General features: G+C 45.6%; 6 non-coding genes across 6 annotated transcripts; all 6 read left to right on the top strand.

Moving 5' to 3' along the window:
* Positions 1-827: 827 nt before the first annotated feature.
* Positions 828-909, top strand: trnal-aag (transfer RNA leucine (anticodon AAG)). Its single transcript has one exon. It is a non-coding gene; the product is annotated as a tRNA-Leu (tRNA).
* Positions 910-6,040: 5,131 nt separating this feature from the next.
* Positions 6,041-6,122, top strand: trnal-aag (transfer RNA leucine (anticodon AAG)). The gene has a single exon. It is a non-coding gene; the product is annotated as a tRNA-Leu (tRNA).
* Positions 6,123-9,002: 2,880 nt separating this feature from the next.
* On the top strand, positions 9,003-9,084 carry trnal-aag (transfer RNA leucine (anticodon AAG)). Its single transcript has one exon. It is a non-coding gene; the product is annotated as a tRNA-Leu (tRNA).
* Positions 9,085-11,950: 2,866 nt separating this feature from the next.
* On the top strand, positions 11,951-12,032 carry trnal-aag (transfer RNA leucine (anticodon AAG)). Its single transcript has one exon. It is a non-coding gene; the product is annotated as a tRNA-Leu (tRNA).
* A 2,880-nt stretch (positions 12,033-14,912) lies between these two features.
* On the top strand, positions 14,913-14,994 carry trnal-aag (transfer RNA leucine (anticodon AAG)). Its single transcript has one exon. It is a non-coding gene; the product is annotated as a tRNA-Leu (tRNA).
* A 4,100-nt stretch (positions 14,995-19,094) lies between these two features.
* On the top strand, positions 19,095-19,167 carry trnai-uau (transfer RNA isoleucine (anticodon UAU)). The gene has a single exon. It is a non-coding gene; the product is annotated as a tRNA-Ile (tRNA).
* Positions 19,168-21,868: the final 2,701 nt, after the last annotated feature.

The following is a 21,868-nucleotide window of genomic DNA, read 5'->3' as shown; positions in this document are numbered from 1 at the left end:
TGGTTTTCCAGTTTTGTTTGTGTTCCGTGTTAAATGCTTTCTGTTTTGCGATTCGCTCAATACATTACGAATTAACAGGGTTTCTGAGGTAACTTCCAGCTGCAAAAATCCTCAACTGAGTCGCTTTTTTTAATCGATTCACACACAGGTTTCCAACTCTTTTGGTATCGATGAGGCTCATGTCCAGGTGTGATCATCTCTGCAGCAAATTGCACGGTTAAGGTAAAAAGCAAGGAAAGTGACATCTCGAACCGGCCCCGAGGTCAGACCTTCCTCACAATGTAACCTGTCGTTCTCGGATTGTAATGCTACCTCCGGTTTTAGGGTGGAACATTCTTTGGGAACCTTATTCTGCAAAACAGACACAGTGACTGAAACTATGCTGCACGGTATGATTTGGGACACGGCCTGCTCAGCTTTGTGCATTTTCCCTGTAGTCTGGTGTGTTTCATGTTCCGTGTAAACGTGAAAGTTGTCCTGTTTCGAGCAATGGGTGAAATCATTTAGCAAAGCAAGAATCGAAATTGCAGTAATGTCAAGTAGCTCATGGTAATTTGACCCAATCATAACCGATCATATATTCTCACGCACTCACAGATACATTTGTAGCTGAATCCAGTCTGAGAAAAAAGACTCAGTTTACCGGTGATTTTTGTCTGGATTGATGGGCTATCGTTAACTGCTGAGAAATTGATATTGTCGACGGGCACATCCCAGCAGCTGTGCGAGTCGGAGAGGGATCATGGAACCCTTTTCACGTGAGTTTGCATCTGTTGTTATGCAGGAACACAATTGGAAGTGCAAGAAAATGGAATCTCGGGCGTGTTGGTAGTGTGGCCGAGCGGTCTAAGGCGCTGGATTAAGGCTCCAGTCTCGACAGAGGCGTGGGTTCGAATCCCACCGCTGCCATTTCTGCTGAACAGCGCCAGACCATTTTTTTGGTTTAAATGCTGCTTCAATCCCTGCCTCATTTCTGTTTAAAACAGAAGAAAAATGAGTTTGCTTCCCGGGGAATTGACTGCGGTGTAGAAAAGTGCCGAATTTTCCAAAGTGTCTGTGCTGTCGTGATCGTGTTCGCTTCCCGCACGGAAAATCGCCAGCAGCTCTACTGTTGCTTTCTGTTCCAGGCAAGTTGAGCTTTTACTGGAACCGAATGGAGACTGTTATTTCATCGTTGTTGTGAAACAGAGTCCTACGGTGACTCGACTCGTCGTTATTTGGTTTTCTGGCCAATGAGAAAATCGTTCCAATGTATTTCGATGTCATATGTTATTGAATTTCTCCCACTTCAGTCATTTCCGTCCTGGAGTCATCGGAAGGGAAAGGTAATCCAATCGAGACTGTGTTTGGTGAAATTCACTTTTTATGGCCCATTCTTATTATGTCCTTTCTTTGTCTCTTTGCAGCATTGTCTGGGAAGTGGTGGTGCACTCAGGCTCCAGTATGTTTGAAAGAGTATTTTGGAATTGCCCTGTTCTTAGTTGTGTGATTACTTTATGGCTCATGCCCCCGGACTGTCTCACATTTAGCATTCATGCTCGCTGTGTCTGAAAATGCATTTGGTTTTCCAGTTTTGTTTGTGTTCCGTGTTAAGTGCTTTCTGTTTTGCGATTCGCTCAATACATTACGAATTAACAGGGTTTCCGAGGTAACTTCCAGCTGCAAAAATCCTCAACTGAGAATCTGGGAAACTTTCACGGAGTATGGTCAGTCGGAGCAAAAGTAAGGAAGTCGTTCGTTTCTGCAGTGTTTCACAATGCTACCTTTCCCGTGAGCAGTCCAACAGACTAAATGATTTTGCCACAGACTGCGACGGTAAGCTCCGCAAAAACGTAATTCTTTAAAGCAGGTGTAAGCAACACAACGTTATTGGGGTACACCGCGTGGAAACAGACACTTCGGTGTATCTCGTCCATGCTCACCACATCGCCAAAAATTACACAAGTCCCATTAAGTCGCTAGTATTAAGGTGCGCCCCGAGATCTAAGCCACGTTGGAACTGAAACGGAGGAATCGACAGAGAGGCGACAGAATGACATCGCATCCATTTGGTTTTCTTTAAATCACTGACGAGCAGGAAAATGGAAACGGGGAGGGCGAGTGGGGAAGTGAGGCAGTTGCAGCTCTGGAGAACGTCCTTCTTTGTGATTCACTCAGCAACCAGAGACGTGACGGTGACTCAGGCGTGAGAGCTCTTCACATCGTGAACAAAAAGCAATCAAGGGCAGTTAGCACCTCTTCCGGAGTGGGGGTGGGGTGAGGTAATTACCTTTTGACTTCTGTTACCATGTTCAGAAACTGCCTTTTGGATTGAGGTGAACAGAAACTGCATTTCTAAAAAGCAACATGGAACTTGTTAAACTTTATTGAGTCGCTTTTTTTAATCGATTCACACACAGGTTTCCAACTCTTTTGGTATCGATGAGGCTCATGTCCAGGTGTGATCATCTCTGCAGCAAATTGCACGGTTAAGGTAAAAAGCAAGGAAAGTGACATCTCGAACCGGCCCCGAGGTCAGACCTTCCTCACAATGTAATCTGTCGTTCTCAGATTGTAATGCTACCTCCGGTTTTAGGGTGGAACATTCTTTGGGAACCTTATTCTGCAAAACAGACACAGTGACTGAAACTATGCTGCACGGTATGATTTGGGACACGGCCTGCTCAGCTTTGTGCATTTTCCCTGTAGTCCGGTGTGTTTCATGTTCCGTGTAAACGTGAAAGTTGTCCTGTTTCGAGCAATGGATGAAATCATTTAGCAAAGCAAGAATCGAAATTGCAGTAATGTCAAGTAGCTCATGGTAATTTGACCCAATCATAACCGATCATATATTCTCACGCACTCACAGATACATTTGTAGCTGAATCCAGTCTGAGAAGATAGACTCAGTTTACCGGTGATTTTTGTCTGGATTGATGGGCTATCGTTAACTGCTGAGAAATTGATATTGTAGACGGGCACATCCCAGCAGCTGTGCGAGTCGGAGAGGGATCATTCAACCCTTTTCACGTCAGTTTGAATCTGTTGTTATGCAGGAACACAATTGGAAGTGCAAGAAAATGAACTCGCGGACGTGCTGGTAGTGTGGCCGTGCGGTCTAAGGCGCTGGATTAAGGCTGCAGTCTCGACAGAGGCGTGGGTTCGAATCCCTATGCTGCCATTTCTGCTGAACAGCTCCAACGGAACAGCTGGTTTAAATGCTGTTTCAATCCCTGCCTCATTTCTGTTAAAAACAGAAGAAAAATGAGTTTGCTTCCCAGGGAATTGACTGCGGTGTGGGAAAGTGCCAAATTTTCCAAAGTGTCTCTGCTGTCATGATCGTGTTCGCTTCCCGCGCGGAAAATCGCCAGCAGCTCTACTTTTGCTTTCTGTTCCAGGCAAGTTGAGCTTTTACTGGAACCGAATGGAGACTGTTATTTCATCGTTGTTGCGAAACAGACTCCTCCGGTGACTCGACTCGTCGTTATTTGGTTTTCTGGCCAATGAGAAAATCGTTCCAATGTATTTCGATGTCATATGTTATTGAATTTCTCCCACTTCCTTCATTTCCGTCCTGCAGTCATCGGAAGGGAAAGGTAATCTAATCGAGACTGTGATTGGTGAAATTCACTTTTTATGGCCCATTCTTATTATGTTCTTTCTTTGTCTCTTTGCAGCATTGTCTGGGAAGTGGTGGTGCACTCAGGCTCCAGTCTGTTTGAAAGAGTAGTTTGGAATTGCCCTGTTGTTAGTTGTGTGATTACTTTATGGCTCATGCCCCCCGACACTCTCACATTTAGCATTCATGCTCGCTGTGTCTGAAAATGCATTTGGTTTTCCAGTTTTGTTTGTGTTCCGTGTTAAATGCTTTCTGTTTTGCGATTCGCTCAATACATTACGAATTAACAGGGTTTCTGAGGTAACTTCCAGCTGCAAAAATCCTCAACTGAGAATCTGGGAAACTTTCACGGAGTATGGTCAGTCGGAGCAAAAGTAAGGAAGTCGTTCGTTTCTGCAGTGTTTCACAATGCTACCTTTCCCGTGAGCAGTCCAACAGACGAAATGATTTTGCCACAGACTGCGACGGTAAGCTCCGCAAAAACGTAATTCTTTAAAGCAGGTGTAAGCAACACAACGTTATTGGGGTACACCGCGTGGAAACAGATACTTCGGTGTATCTCGTCCATGCTCACCACATAGCCAAAATTAAACAAGTCCCATTAAACAACGAGCTAACGGAAACAGAAAGGTGAAAGGTAGAATGGCTTCAACGTTCAGTGCTGGATGCCACTGAGCTGCAGCGGGGGCGACCGAGGCTTGTTTTTGTCGTGTCGTGGTCATCACGTTCGCCTTATACGCGAAAAGTCCCCAGTTTGAAACTGGGCAGAAACTGCTTTGTTCTTCAACTGCAGCCTTTTACATGGACAAGAACGCAGCTTTCTTGCTTGATTTCCCAACTTCAAACCTGCCTTCGAGTTTGCTTGAACAAATCTTCTCTCGTAGTGCAGTGCAATGCAATGCAATTCCATTTAATTACTGTGCAAAGCATTGTAAAGTTTTTCTCCAACCTGGTTCTGATCATATGCCATTCTGTTTGAGAGTGTAGTTACCCCCTTCTGATCCTTCCACGAAAAGCATTACCGCATTCGCATTCCTTGCGCAGGCGGCCCGGTTCAAAGACAGAGAAGAAGCTGATGTGCTGGTGTCACAGTGCACCACGGATTCCTCAACTAGTCTGTCTGTCAAATGTATCCCAAAGTCGTCTCTGAAAGACCTCATTTGGAAGGTGTCTGTCGTTATTCAACGTGCGAGAATTGGCACCAGAGGTCCTGAATCATGTTTTGTGGCAGTTCCCACGTCAGTGGCTCATTCAATCAGCAACAGCAATGAAAGAAATTACACTCTCAGAGGAACCTCTGGACCTGTGCTTTCATAGCGTCGCTAGTATTAAGGTGCGCCCCGAGATCTAAGCCACGTTGGAACTGAAACGGAGGAATCGACAGAGAGGCTACAGAATGACATCGCATCCATTTGGTTTTCTTTAAATCACTGACGAGCAGGAAAATGTAAACGGGTAGGGCGAGTGGGGAAGTGAGGCAGTTGCGGCTCTGGAGAAAGTCCTTCTTTGTGATTCATTCTGCAACCAGAGACGTGACGGTGACTCAGGCGTGAGAGCTCTTCACATCGTGAACAAAAAGCAATCAAGGGCAGTTAGCACCTCTTCCGGAGTGGGGGTGGGGTGAGGTAATTACCTTTTGACTTCTGTTACTATGTTCAGAAACTGCCTTTTGGATTGAGGTGAACAGAAACTGCATTTCTAAAAAGCACCATGGAACTTGTTAAACTTTATTGAGTCGCTTTTTCTCATCGATTCCCACACAGGTTTCCAACTCAGTTGGTATCGATGAGGCTCATGTCCAGGTGTGATAATCTCTGCAGCAAATTGCACGGTTAAGGTAAAAGGCAAGGAAAGTGGCATCTCGAACCGGCCCCGAGGTCAGACCTTCCTCACAATGTAATCTGTCATTCTCGGATTGTAATGCTACCTCCGGTTTTAGGGTGGAACATTCTTTGGGAACCTTATTCTGCAAAACAGACACAGTGACTGAAACTATGCTGCACGGTATGATTTGGGACACGGCCTGCTCAGCTTTGTGCATTTTCCCTGTAGTCCGGTGTGTTTCATGTTCCGTGTCACCGTGAAAGTTGTCCTGTTTCGAACAATGGGTGAAATCATTGAGCAAAGCAAGAATCGAAACTGCAGTAATGTCAAGTAGCTCATGGTAATTTGACCCAATCATAACCGATCATATATTCTCACGCACTCACAGATACATTTGTAGCTGAATCCAGTCTGAGAAGGTAGACTCAGTTTACCAGTGATTTTTGTCTGGATTGATGGGCTATCGTTAACTGCTGAGAAATTGATATTGTAGACGCGCACATCCCAGCAGCTGTGCGAGTCGGAGAGGGATCATGGAACCCTTTTCACGTGAGTTTGCATCTGTTGTTATGCAGGAACACAATTGGAAGTGCAAGAAAATGGAATCTCGGGCGTGTTGGTAGTGTGGCCGAGCGGTCTAAGGCGCTGGATTAAGGCTCCAGTCTCGACAGAGGCGTGGGTTCGAATCCCACCGCTGCCATTTCTGCTGAACAGCTCCAACGGAACAGCTGGTTTAAATGCTGTTTCAATCCCTGCCTCATTTCTGCTAAAAACAGAAGAAAAATGAGTTTGCTTCCCAGGGAATTGACTGCGGTTTGGGAAAGTGCCAAATTTTCCAAAGTGTCTCGGCTGTCATGATCGTGTTCGCTTCCCGCGCGGAAAATCGCCAGCAGCTCTACTGTTGCTTTCTGTTCCAGGCAAGTTGAGCTTTTACTGGAACCGAATGGAGACTGTTATTTCATCGTTGTTGCGAAACAGACTCCTCCGGTGACTCGACTCGTCGTTATTTGGTTTTCTGGCCAATGAGAAAATCGTTCATATGTATTTCGATGTCATATGTTATTGAATTTCTCCCACTTCCTTCATTTCCGTCCTGCAGTCATCGGAAGGGAAAGGTAATCTAATCGAGACTGTGATTGGTGAAATTCACTTTTTATGGCCCATTCTTATTATGTTCTTTCTTTGTCTCTTTGCAGCATTGTCTGGGAAGTGGTGGTGCACTCAGGCTCCAGTATGTTTGAAAGAGTAGTTTGGAATTGCCCTGTTGTTAGTTGTGTGATTACTTTATGGCTCATGCCCCCCGACACTCTCACATTTAGCATTCATGCTCGCTGTGTCTGAAAATGCATTTGGTTTTCCAGTTTTGTTTGTGTTCCGTGTTAAATGCTTTCTGTTTTGCGATTCGCTCAATACATTACGAATTAACAGGGTTTCTGAGGTAACTTCCAGCTGCAAAAATCCTCAACTGAGAATCTGGGAAACTTTCACGGAGTATGGTCAGTCGGAGCAAAAGTAAGGAAGTCGTTCGTTTCTGCAGTGTTTCACAATGCTACCTTTCCCGTGAGCAGTCCAACAGACTAAATGATTTTGCCACAGACTGCGACGGTAAGCTCCGCAAAAACGTAATTCTTTAAAGCAGGTGTAAGCAACACAACGTTATTGGGGTACACCGCGTGGAAACAGATACTTCGGTGTATCTCGTCCATGCTCACCACATAGCCAAAATTAAACAAGTCCCATTAAACAACGAGCTAACGGAAACAGAAAGGTGAAAGGTAGAATGGCTTCAACTTTCAGTGCTGGATGCCACTGAGCTGCAGCGGGGGCGACCGAGGCTTGTTTCTGTCGTGTCGTGGTCATCACGTTCGCCTTATACGCGAAAAGTCCCCAGTTTGAAACTGGGCAGAAACTGCTTTGTTCTTCAACTGCAGCCTTTTACATGGACAAGAACGCAGCTTTCTTGCTTGATTTCCCAACTTCAAACCTGCCTTCGAGTTTGCTTGAACAAATCTTCTCTCGTAGTGCAGTGCAATGCAATGCAATTCCATTTAATTACTGTGCAAAGCATTGTAAAGTTTTTCTCCAACCTGGTTCTGATCATATGCCATTCTGTTTGAGAGTGTAGTTACCCCCTTCTGATCCTTCCACGAAAAGCATTACCGCATTCGCATTCCTTGCGCAGGCGGCCCGGTTCAAAGACAGAGAAGAAGCTGATGTGCTGGTGTCACAGTGCACCACGGATTCCTCAACTAGTCTGTCTGTCAAATGTATCCCAAAGTCGTCTCTGAAAGACCTCATTTGGAAGGTGTCTGTCGTTATTCAACGTGCGAGAATTGGCACCAGAGGTCCTGAAACATGTTTTGGAGCAGTTCCCACGTCAGTGGCTCATTCAATCAGCAACAGCAATGAAAGAAATTACACTCTCAGAGGAACCTCTGGACCTGTGCTTTCATAGCGTCGCTAGTATTAAGGTGCGCCCCGAGATCTAAGCCACGTTGGAACTGAAACGGAGGAATCGACAGAGAGGCTACAGAATGACATCGCATCCATTTGGTTTTCTTTAAATCACTGACGAGCAGGAAAATGTAAACGGGTAGGGCGAGTGGGGAAGTGAGGCAGTTGCGGCTCTGGAGAAAGTCCTTCTTTGTGATTCATTCTGCAACCAGAGACGTGACGGTGACTCAGGCGTGAGAGCTCTTCACATCGTGAACAAAAAGCAATCAAGGGCAGTTAGCACCTCTTCCGGAGTGGGGGTGGGGTGAGGTAATTACCTTTTGACTTCTGTTACTATGTTCAGAAACTGCCTTTTGGATTGAGGTGAACAGAAACTGCATTTCTAAAAAGCACCATGGAACTTGTTAAACTTTATTGAGTCGCTTTTTCTCATCGATTCCCACACAGGTTTCCAACTCAGTTGGTATCGATGAGGCTCATGTCCAGGTGTGATAATCTCTGCAGCAAATTGCACGGTTAAGGTAAAAGGCAAGGAAAGTGGCATCTCGAACCGGCCCCGAGGTCAGACCTTCCTCACAATGTAATCTGTCATTCTCGGATTGTAATGCTACCTCCGGTTTTAGGGTGGAACATTCTTTGGGAACCTTATTCTGCAAAACAGGCACAGTGACTGAAACTATGCTGCACGGTATGATTTGGGACACGGCCTGCTCAGCTTTGTGCATTTTCCCTGTAGTCCGGTGTGTTTCATGTTCCGTGTCACCGTGAAAGTTGTCCTGTTTCGAACAATGGGTGAAATCATTGAGCAAAGCAAGAATCGAAACTGCAGTAATGTCAAGTAGCTCATGGTAATTTGACCCAATCATAACCGATCATATATTCTCACGCACTCACAGATACATTTGTAGCTGAATCCAGTCTGAGAAGATAGACTCAGCTTACCAGTGATTTTTGTCTGGATTGATGGGCTATCGTTAACTGCTGAGAAATTGATATTGTAGACGCGCACATCCCAGCAGCTGTGCGAGTCGGAGAGGGATCATGGAACCCTTTTCACGTGAGTTTGCATCTGTTGTTATGCAGGAACACAATTGGAAGTGCAAGAAAATGGAATCTCGGGCGTGTTGGTAGTGTGGCCGAGCGGTCTAAGGCGCTGGATTAAGGCTCCAGTCACGACAGAGGCGTGGGTTCGAATCCCACCGCTGCCATTTCTGCGGAACAGCTGGTTTAAATGCTGTTTCAATCCCTGCCTCATTTCTGCTAAAAACAGAAGAAAAATGAGCTTGCTTCCCGGGGAATTGACTGCGGTGTGGGAAAGTGCCAAATTTTCCGAAGTATCTCTGCTGTCATGATCGTGTTCGCTTCCCGCGCGGAAAATCGCCAGCAGCTCTACTGTTGCTTTCTGTTCCAGGCAAGTTGAGCTTTTACTGGAACCGAATGGAGACTGTTATTTCATCGTTGTTGCGAAACAGACTCCTCCGGTGACTCGACTCGTCGTTATTTGGTTTTCTGGCCAATGAGAAAATCGTTCCAATGTATTTCGATGTCATATGTTATTGAATTTCTCCCACTTCCTTCATTTCCGTCCTGCAGTCATCGGAAGGGAAAGGTAATCTAATCGAGACTGTGTTTGGTGAAATTCACTTTTTATGGCCCATTCTTATTATGTTCTTTCTTTGTCTCTTTGCAGCATTGTCTGGGAAGTGGTGGTGCACTCAGGCTCCAGTCTGTTTGAAAGAGTAGTTTGGAATTGCCCTGTTGTTAGTTGTGTGATTACTTTATGGCTCATGCCCCCCGACACTCTCACATTTAGCATTCATGCTCGCTGTGTCTGAAAATGCATTTGGTTTTCCAGTTTTGTTTGTGTTCCGTGTTAAATGCTTTCTGTTTTGCGATTCGCTCAATACATTACGAATTAACAGGGTTTCTGAGGTAACTTCCAGCTGCAAAAATCCTCAACTGAGAATCTGGGAAACTTTCACGGAGTATGGTCAGTCGGAGCAAAAGTAAGGAAGTCGTTCGTTTCTGCAGTGTTTCACAATGCTACCTTTCCCGTGAGCAGTCCAACAGACTAAATGATTTTGCCACAGACTGCGACGGTAAGCTCCGCAAAAACGTAATTCTTTAAAGCAGGTGTAAGCAACACAACGTTATTGGGGTACACCGCGTGGAAACAGATACTTCGGTGTATCTCGTCCATGCTCACCACATAGCCAAAATTAAACAAGTCCCATTAAACAACGAGCTAACGGAAACAGAAAGGTGAAAGGTAGAATGGCTTCAACTTTCAGTGCTGGATGCCACTGAGCTGCAGCGGGGGCGACCGAGGCTTGTTTCTGTCGTGTCGTGGTCATCACGTTCGCCTTATACGCGAAAAGTCCCCAGTTTGAAACTGGGCAGAAACTGCTTTGTTCTTCAACTGCAGCCTTTTACATGGACAAGAACGCAGCTTTCTTGCTTGATTTCCCAACTTCAAACGTGCCTTCGAGTTTGCTTGAACAAATCTTCTCTCGTAGTGCAGTGCAATGCAATGCAATTCCATTTAATTACTGTGCAAAGCATTGTAAAGTTTTTCTCCAACCTGGTTCTGATCATATGTCATTCTGTTTGAGAGTGTAGTTACCCCCTTCTGATCCTTCCACGAAAAGCATTACCGCATTCGCATTCCTTGCGCAGGCGGCCCGGTTCAAAGACAGAGAAGAAGCTGATGTGCTGGTGTCACAGTGCACCACGGATTCCTCAACTAGTCTGTCTGTCAAATGTATCCCAAAGTCGTCTCTGAAAGACCTCATTTGGAAGGTGTCTGTCGTTATTCAACGTGCGAGAATTGGCACCAGAGGTCCTGAATCATGTTTTGGAGCAGTTCCCACGTCAGTGGCTCATTCAATCAGCAACAGCAATGAAAGAAATTACACTCTCAGAGGAACCTCTGGACCTGTGCTTTCATAGCGTCGCTAGTATTAAGGTGCGCCCCGAGATCTAAGCCACGTTGGAACTGAAACGGAGGAATCGACAGAGAGGCTACAGAATGACATCGCATCCATTTGGTTTTCTTTAAATCACTGACGAGCAGGAAAATGTAAACGGGTAGGGCGAGTGGGGAAGTGAGGCAGTTGCGGCTCTGGAGAAAGTCCTTCTTTGTGATTCATTCTGCAACCAGAGACGTGACGGTGACTCAGGCGTGAGAGCTCTTCACATCGTGAACAAAAAGCAATCAAGGGCAGTTAGCACCTCTTCCGGAGTGGGGGTGGGGTGAGGTAATTACCTTTTGACTTCTGTTACTATGTTCAGAAACTGCCTTTTGGATTGAGGTGAACAGAAACTGCATTTCTAAATAGCACCATGGAACTTGTTAAACTTTATTGAGTCGCTTTTTCTCATCGATTCCCACACAGGTTTCCAACTCAGTTGGTATCGATGAGGCTCATGTCCAGGTGTGATAATCTCTGCAGCAAATTGCACGGTTAAGGTAAAAGGCAAGGAAAGTGGCATCTCGAACCGGCCCCGAGGTCAGACCTTCCTCACAATGTAATCTGTCATTCTCGGATTGTAATGCTACCTCCGGTATTAGGGTGGAACATTCTTTGGGAACCTTATTCTGCAAAACAGACACAGTGACTGAAACTATGCTGCACGGTATGATTTGGGACACGGCCTGCTCAGCTTTGTGCATTTTCCCTGTAGTCCGGTGTGTTTCATGTTCCGTGTCACCGTGAAAGTTGTCCTGTTTCGAACAATGGGTGAAATCATTGAGCAAAGCAAGAATCGAAACTGCAGTAATGTCAAGTAGCTCATGGTAATTTGACCCAATCATAACCGATCATATATTCTCACGCACTCACAGATACATTTGTAGCTGAATCCAGTCTGAGAAGATAGACTCAGCTGACCAGTGATTTTTGTCTGGATTGATGGGCTATCGTTAACTGCTGAGAAATTGATATTGTAGACGCGCACATCGCAGCAGCTGTGCGAGTCGGAGAGGGATCATGGAACCCTTTTCACGTGAGTTTGCATCTGTTGTTATGCAGGAACACAATTGGAAGTGCAAGAAAATGGACTCTCGGGCGTGTTGGTAGTGTGGCCGAGCGGTCTAAGGCGCTGGATTAAGGCTCCAGTCTCGACAGAGGCGTGGGTTCGAATCCCACCGCTGCCATTTCTGCTGAACAGCTCCAACGGAACAGCTGGTTTAAATACTGTTTCAATCCCTGCCTCATTTCTGCTAAAAACAGAAGAAAAATGAGTTTGCTTCCCGGGGAATTGACTGCGGTGTGGGAAAGTGCCAAATTTTCCAAAGTATCTCTGCTGTCATGATCGTGTTCGCTTCCCGCGCGGAAAATCGCCAGCAGCTCTACTGTTGCTTTCTGTTCCAGGCAAGTTGAGCTTTTACTGGAACCGAATGGAGACTGTTATTTCATCGTTGTTGCGAAACAGACTCCTCCGGTGACTCGACTCGTCGTTATTTGGTTTTCTGGCCAATGAGAAAATCGTTCCAATGTATTTCGATGTCATATGTTATTGAATTTCTCCCACTTCCTTCATTTCCGTCCTGCAGTCATCGGAAGGGAAAGGTAATCTAATCGAGACTGTGTTTGGTGAAATTCACTTTTTATGGCCCATTCTTATTATGTTCTTTCTTTGTCTCTTTGCAGCATTGTCTGGGAAGTGGTGGTGCACTCAGGCTCCAGTCTGTTTGAAAGAGTAGTTTGGAATTGCCCTGTTGTTAGTTGTGTGATTACTTTATGGCTCATGCCCCCCGACACTCTCACATTTAGCATTCATGCTCGCTGTGTCTGAAAATGCATTTGGTTTTCCAGTTTTGTTTGTGTTCCGTGTTAAATGCTTTCTGTTTTGCGATTCGCTCAATACATTACGAATTAACAGGGTTTCTGAGGTAACTTCCAGCTGCAAAAATCCTCAACTGAGAATCTGGGAAACTTTCACGGAGTATGGTCAGTCGGAGCAAAAGTAAGGAAGTCGTTCGTTTCTGCAGTGTTTCACAATGCTACCTTTCCCGTGAGCAGTCCAACAGACTAAATGATTTTGCCACAGACTGCGACGGTAAGCTCCGCAAAAACGTAATTCTTTAAAGCAGGTGTAAGCAACACAACGTTATTGGGGTACACCGCGTGGAAACAGATACTTCGGTGTATCTCGTCCATGCTCACCACATAGCCAAAATTAAACAAGTCCCATTAAACAACGAGCTAACGGAAACAGAAAGGTGAAAGGTAGAATGGCTTCAACTTTCAGTGCTGGATGCCACTGAGCTGCAGCGGGGGCGACCGAGGCTTGTTTCTGTCGTGTCGTGGTCATCACGTTCGCCTTATACGCGAAAAGTCCCCAGTTTGAAACTGGGCAGAAACTGCTTTGTTCTTCAACTGCAGCCTTTTACATGGACAAGAACGCAGCTTTCTTGCTTGATTTCCCAACTTCAAACCTGCCTTCGAGTTTGCTTGAACAAATCTTCTCTCGTAGTGCAGTGCAATGCAATGCAATTCCATTTAATTACTGTGCAAAGCATTGTAAAGTTTTTCTCCAACCTGGTTCTGATCATATGTCATTCTGTTTGAGAGTGCAGTTACCCCCTTCTGATCCTTCCACGAAAAGCATTACCGCATTCGCATTCCTTGCGCAGGCGGCCCGGTTCAAAGACAGAGAAGAAGCTGATGTGCTGGTGTCACAGTGCACCACGGATTCCTCAACTAGTCTGTCTGTCAAATGTATCCCAAAGCCGTCTCTGAAAGACCTCATTTGGAAGGTGTCTGTCGTTATTCAACGTGCGAGAATTGGCACCAGAGGTCCTGAATCATGTTTTGTGGCAGTTCCCACGTCAGTGGCTCATTCAATCAGCAACAGCAATGAAAGAAATTACACTCTCAGAGGAACCTCTGGACCTGTGCTTTCATAGCGTCGCTAGTATTAAGGTGCGCCCCGAGATCTAAGCCACGTTGGAACTGAAACGGAGGAATCGACAGAGAGGCTACAGAATGACATCGCATCCATTTGGTTTTCTTTAAATCACTGACGAGCAGGAAAATGTAAACGGGTAGGGCGAGTGGGGAAGTGAGGCAGTTGCGGCTCTGGAGAAAGTCCTTCTTTGTGATTCATTCTGCAACCAGAGACGTGACGGTGACTCAGGCGTGAGAGCTCTTCACATCGTGAACAAAAAGCAATCAAGGGCAGTTAGCACCTCTTCCGGAGTGGGGGTGGGGTGAGGTAATTACCTTTTGACTTCTGTTACTATGTTCAGAAACTGCCTTTTGGATTGAGGTGAACAGAAACTGCATTTCTAAAAAGCACCATGGAACTTGTTAAACTTTATTGAGTCGCTTTTTCTCATCGATTCCCACACAGGTTTCCAACTCAGTTGGTATCGATGAGGCTCATGTCCAGGTGTGATAATCTCTGCAGCAAATTGCACGGTTAAGGTAAAAGGCAAGGAAAGTGGCATCTCGAACCGGCCCCGAGGTCAGACCTTCCTCACAATGTAATCTGTCATTCTCGGATTGTAATGCTACCTCCGGTATTAGGGTGGAACATTCTTTGGGAACCTTATTCTGCAAAACAGACACAGTGACTGAAACTATGCTGCACGGTATGATTTGGGACACGGCCTGCTCAGCTTTGTGCATTTTCCCTGTAGTCCGGTGTGTTTCATGTTCCGTGTCACCGTGAAAGTTGTCCTGTTTAGAACAATGGGTGAAATCATTGAGCAAAGCAAGAATCGAAACTGCAGTAATGTCAAGTAGCTCATGGTAATTTGACCCAATCATAACCGATCATATATTCTCACGCACTCACAGATACATTTGTAGCTGAATCCAGTCTGAGAAGATAGACTCAGCTTACCAGTGATTTTTGTCTGGATTGATGGGCTATCGTTAACTGCTGAGAAATTGATATTGTAGACGCGCACATCCCAGCAGCTGTGCGAGTCGGAGAGGGATCATGGAACCCTTTTCACGTGAGTTTGCATCTGTTGTTATGCAGGAACACAATTGGAAGTGCAAGAAAATGGGATCTCGGGCGTGTTGGTAGTGTGGCCGAGCGGTCTAAGGCGCTGGATTAAGGCTCCAGTCTCGACAGAAGCGTGGGTTCGAATCCCACCGCTGCCATTTCTGCTGAACAGCTCCAACGGAACAGCTGGTTTAAATGCTGTTTCAATCCCTGCCTCATTTCTGCTAAAAACAGAAGAAAAATGAGTTTGCTTCCCGGGGAATCGACTGCGGTGTGGGAAAGTGCCAAATTTTCCAAAGTATCTCTGCTGTCATGATCGTGTTCGCTTCCCGCGCGGAAAATCGCCAGCAGCTCTACTGTTGCTTTCTGTTCCAGGCAAGTTGAGCTTTTACTGGAACCGAATGGAGACTGTTATTTCATCGTTGTTGCGAAACAGACTCCTCCGGTGACTCGACTCGTCGTTATTTGGTTTTCTGGCCAATGAGAAAATCGTTCCAATGTATTTCGATGTCATATGTTATTGAATTTCTCCCACTTCCTTCATTTCCGTCCTGCAGTCATCGGAAGGGAAAGGTAATCTAATCGAGACTGTGTTTGGTGAAATTCACTTTTTATGGCCCATTCTTATTATGTTCTTTCTTTGTCTCTTTGCAGCATTGTCTGGGAAGTGGTGGTGCACTCAGGCTCCAGTATGTTTGAAAGAGTAGTTTGGAATTGCCCTGTTGTTAGTTGTGTGATTACTTTATGGCTCATGCCCCCCGACACTCTCACATTTAGCATTCATGCTCGCTGTGTCTGAAAATGCATTTGGTTTTCCAGTTTTGTTTGTGTTCCGTGTTAAATGCTTTCTGTTTTGCGATTCGCTCAATACATTACGAATTAACAGGGTTTCTGAGGTAACTTCCAGCTGCAAAAATCCTCAACTGAGAATCTGGGAAACTTTCACGGAGTATGGTCAGTCGGAGCAAAAGTAAGGAAGTCGTTCGTTTCTGCAGTGTTTCACAATGCTACCTTTCCCGTGAGCAGTCCAACAGACTAAATGATTTTGCCACAGACTGCGACGGTAAGCTCCGCAAAAACGTAATTCTTTAAAGCAGGTGTAAGCAACACAACGTTATTGGGGTACACCGCGTGGAAACAGATACTTCGGTGTATCTCGTCCATGCTCACCACATAGCCAAAATTAAACAAGTCCCATTAAACAACGAGCTAACGGAAACAGAAAGGTGAAAGGTAGAATGGCTTCAACTTTCAGTGCTGGATGCCACTGAGCTGCAGCGGGGGCGACCGAGGCTTGTTTCTGTCGTGTCGTGGTCATCACGTTCGCCTTATACGCGAAAAGTCCCCAGTTTGAAACTGGGCAGAAACTGCTTTGTTCTTCAACTGCAGCCTTTTACATGGACAAGAACGCAGCTTTCTTGCTTGATTTCCCAACTTCAAACGTGCCTTCGAGTTTGCTTGAACAAATCTTCTCCCGTAGTGCAGTGCAATGCAATGCAATTCCATTTAATTACTGTGCAAAGCATTGTAAAGTTTTTCTCCAACCTGGTTCTGATCATATGTCATTCTGTTTGAGAGTGTAGTTACCCCCTTCTGATCCTTCCACGAAAAGCATTACCGCATTCGCATTCCTTGCGCAGGCGGCCCGGTTCAAAGACAGAGAAGAAGCTGATGTGCTGGTGTCACAGTGCACCACGGATTCCTCAACTAGTCTGTCTGTCAAATGTATCCCAAAGTCGTCTCTGAAAGACCTCATTTGGAAGGTGTCTGTCGTTATTCAACGTGCGAGAATTGGCACCAGAGGTCCTGAATCATGTTTTGTGGCAGTTCCCACGTCAGTGGCTCATTCAATCAGCAACAGCAATGAAAGAAATTACACTCTCAGAGGAACCTCTGGACCTGTGCTTTCATAGCGTCGCTAGTATTAAGGTGCGCCCCGAGATCTAAGCCACGTTGGAACTGAAACGGAGGAATCGACAGAGAGGCTACAGAATGACATCGCATCCATTTGGTTTTCTTTAAATCACTGACGAGCAGGAAAATGTAAACGGGTAGGGCGAGTGGGGAAGTGAGGCAGTTGCGGCTCTGGAGAAAGTCCTTCTTTGTGATTCATTCTGCAACCAGAGACGTGACGGTGACTCAGGCGTGAGAGCTCTTCACATCGTGAACAAAAAGCAATCAAGGGCAGTTAGCACCTCTTCCGGAGTGGGGGTGGGGTGAGGTAATTACCTTTTGACTTCTGTTACTATGTTCAGAAACTGCCTTTTGGATTGAGGTGAACAGAAACTGCATTTCTAAATAGCACCATGGAACTTGTTAAACTTTATTGAGTCGCTTTTTCTCATCGATTCCCACACAGGTTTCCAACTCAGTTGGTATCGATGAGGCTCATGTCCAGGTGTGATAATCTCTGCAGCAAATTGCACGGTTAAGGTAAAAGGCAAGGAAAGTGGCATCTCGAACCGGCCCCGAGGTCAGACCTTCCTCACAATGTAATCTGTCATTCTCGGATTGTAATGCTACCTCCGGTATTAGGGTGGAACATTCTTTGGGAACCTTATTCTGCAAAACAGACACAGTGACTGAAACTATGCTGCACGGTATGATTTGGGACACGGCCTGCTCAGCTTTGTGCATTTTCCCTGTAGTCCGGTGTGTTTCATGTTCCGTGTCACCGTGAAAGTTGTCCTGTTTCGAACAATGGGTGAAATCATTGAGCAAAGCAAGAATCGAAACTGCAGTAATGTCAAGTAGCTCATGGTAATTTGACCCAATCATAACCGATCATATATTCTCACGCACTCACAGATACATTTGTAGCTGAATCCAGTCTGAGAAGATAGACTCAGCTTACCAGTGATTTTTGTCTGGATTGATGGGCTATCGTTAACTGCTGAGAAATTGATATTGTAGACGCGCACATCCCAGCAGCTGTGCGAGTCGGAGAGGGATCATGGAACCCTTTTCACGTGAGTTTGCATCTGTTGTTATGCAGGAACACAATTGGAAGTGCAAGAAAATGGAATCTCGGGCGTGTTGGTAGTGTGGCCGAGCGGTCTAAAGCGCTGGATTAAGGCTCAGGTCTCGACAGAGGCGTGCGTTCGAATCCCACCGCTGCCATTTCTGCTGAATAGCTCCAACGGAACAGCTGGTTTAAATGCTGTTTCAATCCCTGCCTCATTCTTGTTTAAAACAGAAGAAAAATGAGTTTGCTTCCCGGGGAATTGACTGCGGTGTGGGAAAGTGCCGAATCTTCCAAAGTGTCTGTGCTGTCATGATCGTGTTCACTTCCCGCGCGGAAAATCGCCAGCAGCTCTACTGTCGCTTTCTGTTCCAGGCAAGTTGAGCTTTTACTGGAACCGAATGGAGACTGTTATTTCATCGTTGTTGCGAAACAGACTCCTCCGGTGACTCGACTAGTCGTTATTTGGTTTTCTGGCCAATGAGAAAATCGTTCCAATGTATTTCGATGTCATATGTTATTGAATTTCTCCCACTTCCTTCATTTCCGTCCTGCAGTCATCGGAAGGGAAAGGTAATCTAATCGAGACTGTGATTGGTGAAATTCACTTTTTATGGCCCATTCTTATTATGTTCTTTCTTTGTCTCTTTGCAGCATTGTCTGGGAAGTGGTGGTGTACTCAGGCTCCAGTATGTTTGAAAGAGTAGTTTGGAATTGCCCTGTTGTTAGTTGTGTGATTACTTTATGGCTCATGCCCCCCGACACTCTCACATTTAGCATTCATGCTCGCTGTGTCTGAAAATGCATTTGGTTTTCCAGTTTTGTTTGTGTTCCGTGTTAAATGCTTTCTGTTTTGCGATTCGCTCAATACATTACGAATTAACAGGGTTTCTGAGGTAACTTCCAGCTGCAAAAATCCTCAACTGAGAATCTGGGAAACTTTCACGGAGTATGGTCAGTCGGAGCAAAAGTAAGGAAGTCGTTCGTTTCTGCAGTGTTTCACAATGCTACCTTTCCCGTGAGCAGTCGAACAGACTAAATGATTATGCCACAGACTGCGACGGTAAGCGCCGCAAAAACGTAATTCTTTAAAGCAGGTGTAAGCAACACAACGTTATTGGGGTACACCGCGTGGAAACAGATACTTCGGTGTATCTCGTCCATGCTCACCACAAAGCCAAAATTAAACAAGTCCCATTAAACAACGAGCTAACGGAAACAGAAAGGTGAAAGGTAGAATGGCTTCAACTTTCAGTGCTGGATGCCACTGAGCTGCAGCGAGAGCGACTGCGGCTTGTCTCTGTAGTGTAGTGGTCATCACGTTCGCCTTATACGTGAAAGGTCCCCGGTTCGAAACTGGGCAGAAACTGCTTTGCTCTTCAACTGCAGCCTTTTACATGGACAAGAACGCCGCTTTCTTGCTTGATTTCCCAACTTCAAACCTGCCTTCGAGTTTGCTTGAACAAATCTTCTCTCGTAGTGCAGTGCAATGCAATGCAATTCCATTTAATTACTGTGCAAAGCATTGTAAAGTTTTTCTCCAACCTGGTTCTGATCATATCCCATTCTGTTTGAGAGTGTAGTTACCCCCTTCTGATCCTTCCACGAAAAGCATTACCACGGATTCCTCAAATAGTCTGTCTGTCAAATGTATCCCAAAGTCGTCTCTGAAAGACCTCATTTGGAAGGTGTCTGTCGTTATTCAACGTGCGAGAATTGGCACCAGATGTCCTGAATCATGTTTTGGAGCAGTTCCCACGTCACTGGCTCATTCAATCAGCAACAGCAATGAAAGAAATTACACTCTCAGAGGAACCTCTGGACCTGTGCTTTCATAGCGTCGCTAGTATTAAGGTGCGCCCCGAGATCTAAGCCACGTTGGAACTGAAACGGAGGAATCGACAGAGAGGCTACAGAATGACATCGCATCCATTTGGTTTTCTTTAAATCACTGACGAGCAGGAAAATGTAAACGGGGAGGGCGAGTGGGGAAGTGAGGCAGTTGCGGCTCTGGAGAAAGTCCTTCTTTGTGATTCATTCTGCAACCAGAGACGTGACGGTGACTCAGGCGTGAGAGCTCTTCACATCGTGAACAAAAAGCAATCAAGGGCAGTTAGCACCTCTTCCGGAGTGGGGGTGGGGTGAGGTAATTACCTTTTGACTTCTGTTACTATGTTCAGAAACTGCCTTTTGGATTGAGGTGAACAGAAACTGCATTTCTAAAAAGCACCATGGAACTTGTTAAACTTTATTGAGTCACTTTTTCTCATCGATTCCCACACAGGTTTCCAACTCAGTTGGTATCGATGAGGCTCATGTCCAGGTGTGATAATCTCTGCAGCAAATTGCACGGTTAAGGTAAAAGGCAAGGAAAGTGGCATCTCGAACCGGCCCCGAGGTCAGACCTTCCTCACAATGTAATCTGTCGTTCTCGGATTGTAATGCTACCTCCGGTTTTAGGGTGGAACATTCTTTGGGAACCTTATTCTGCAAAACAGACACAGTGACTGAAACTATGCTGCACGGTATGATTTGGGACACGGCCTGCTCAGCTTTGTGCATTTTCCCTGTAGTCCGGTGTGTTTCATGTTCCGTGTAACCGTGAAAGTTGTCCTGTTTCGAACAATGGGTGAAATCATTGAGCAAAGCAAGAATCGAAACTGCAGTAATGTCAAGTAGCTCATGGTAATTTGACCCAATCATAACCGATCATATATTCTCACGCACTCACAGATACATTTGTAGCTGAATGCAGTCTGAGAAGATAGACTCAGCTTACCAGTGATTTTTGTCTGGATTGATGGGCTATCGTTAACTGCTGAGAAATTGATATTGTAGACGCGCACATCCCAGCAGCTGTGCGAGTCGGAGAGGGATCATGGAACCCTTTTCACGTGAGTTTGCATCTGTTGTTATGCAGGAACACAATTGGAAGTGCAAGAAAATGGACTCTCGAGCGTGTTGGTAGTGTGGCTGCGCTGTCTAAGGTGCTGGATTAAGGCTCCAGTCTCGACAGAGGCGTGGGTTCGTATCCCACCGCTGCCTTTTCTGCTGAACAGCTCCAACGGAACAGCTGGTTTAAATGCTGTTTCAATCCCTGCCTCATTTCTGTTTAAAACAGAAGAAAAATGAGTTTGCTTCCCGGGGAATTGACTGCGGTGTGGGAAAGTGCCGAATTTTCCAAAGTGTCTGTGCTGTCATGATCGTGTTCGCTTCCCGCGCGGAAAATCGCCAGCAGCTCTACTGTCGCTTTCTGTTCCAGGCAAGTTGAGCTTTTACTGGAACCGAATGGAGACTGTTATTTCATCGTTGTTGCGAAACAGACTCCTCCGGTGACTCGACTAGTCGTTATTTGGTTTTCTGGCCAATGAGAAAATCGTTCCAATGTATTTCGATGTCATATGTTATTAAATTTCTCCCACTTCCTTCATTTCCGTCCTGCAGTCATCGGAAGGGAAAGGTAATCTAATCGAGACTGTGATTGGTGAAATTCACTTTTTATGGCCCATTCTTATTATGTTCTTTCTTTGTCTCTTTGCAGCATTGTCTGGGAAGTGGTGGTGTACTCAGGCTCCAGTATGTTTGAAAGAGTAGTTTGGAATTGCCCTGTTGTTAGTTGTGTGATTACTTTATGGCTCATGCCCCCTGACACTCTCACATTTAGCATTCATGCTCGCTGTGTCTGAAAATGCATTTGGTTTTCCAGTTTTGTTTGTGTTCCGTGTTTAATGCTTTCTGTTTTGCGATTCGCTCAATACATTACGAATTAACAGGGTTTCTGAGGTTACTTCCAGCTGCAAAAATCCTCAACTGAGAATCTGGGAAACTTTCACGGAGTATGGTCAGTCGGAGCAAAAGTAAGGAAGTCGTTCGTTTCTGCAGTGTTTCACAATGCTACCTTTCCCGTGAGCAGTCGAACAGACTAAATGATTTTGCCACAGACTGCGACGGTAAGCTCCGCAAAAACGTAATTCTTTAAAGCAGGTGTAAGCAACACAACGTTATTGGGGTACACCGCGTGGAAACAGATACTTCGGTGTATCTCGTCCATGCTCACCACAAAGCCAAAA

Source organism: Chiloscyllium punctatum, chromosome 18 (assembly GCF_047496795.1).
Source record: "Chiloscyllium punctatum isolate Juve2018m chromosome 18, sChiPun1.3, whole genome shotgun sequence".
In the NCBI taxonomy this organism is placed as follows: Eukaryota; Metazoa; Chordata; class Chondrichthyes; order Orectolobiformes; family Hemiscylliidae; genus Chiloscyllium; species Chiloscyllium punctatum.
This window is presented reverse-complemented; position numbering and strand designations above follow the sequence as displayed.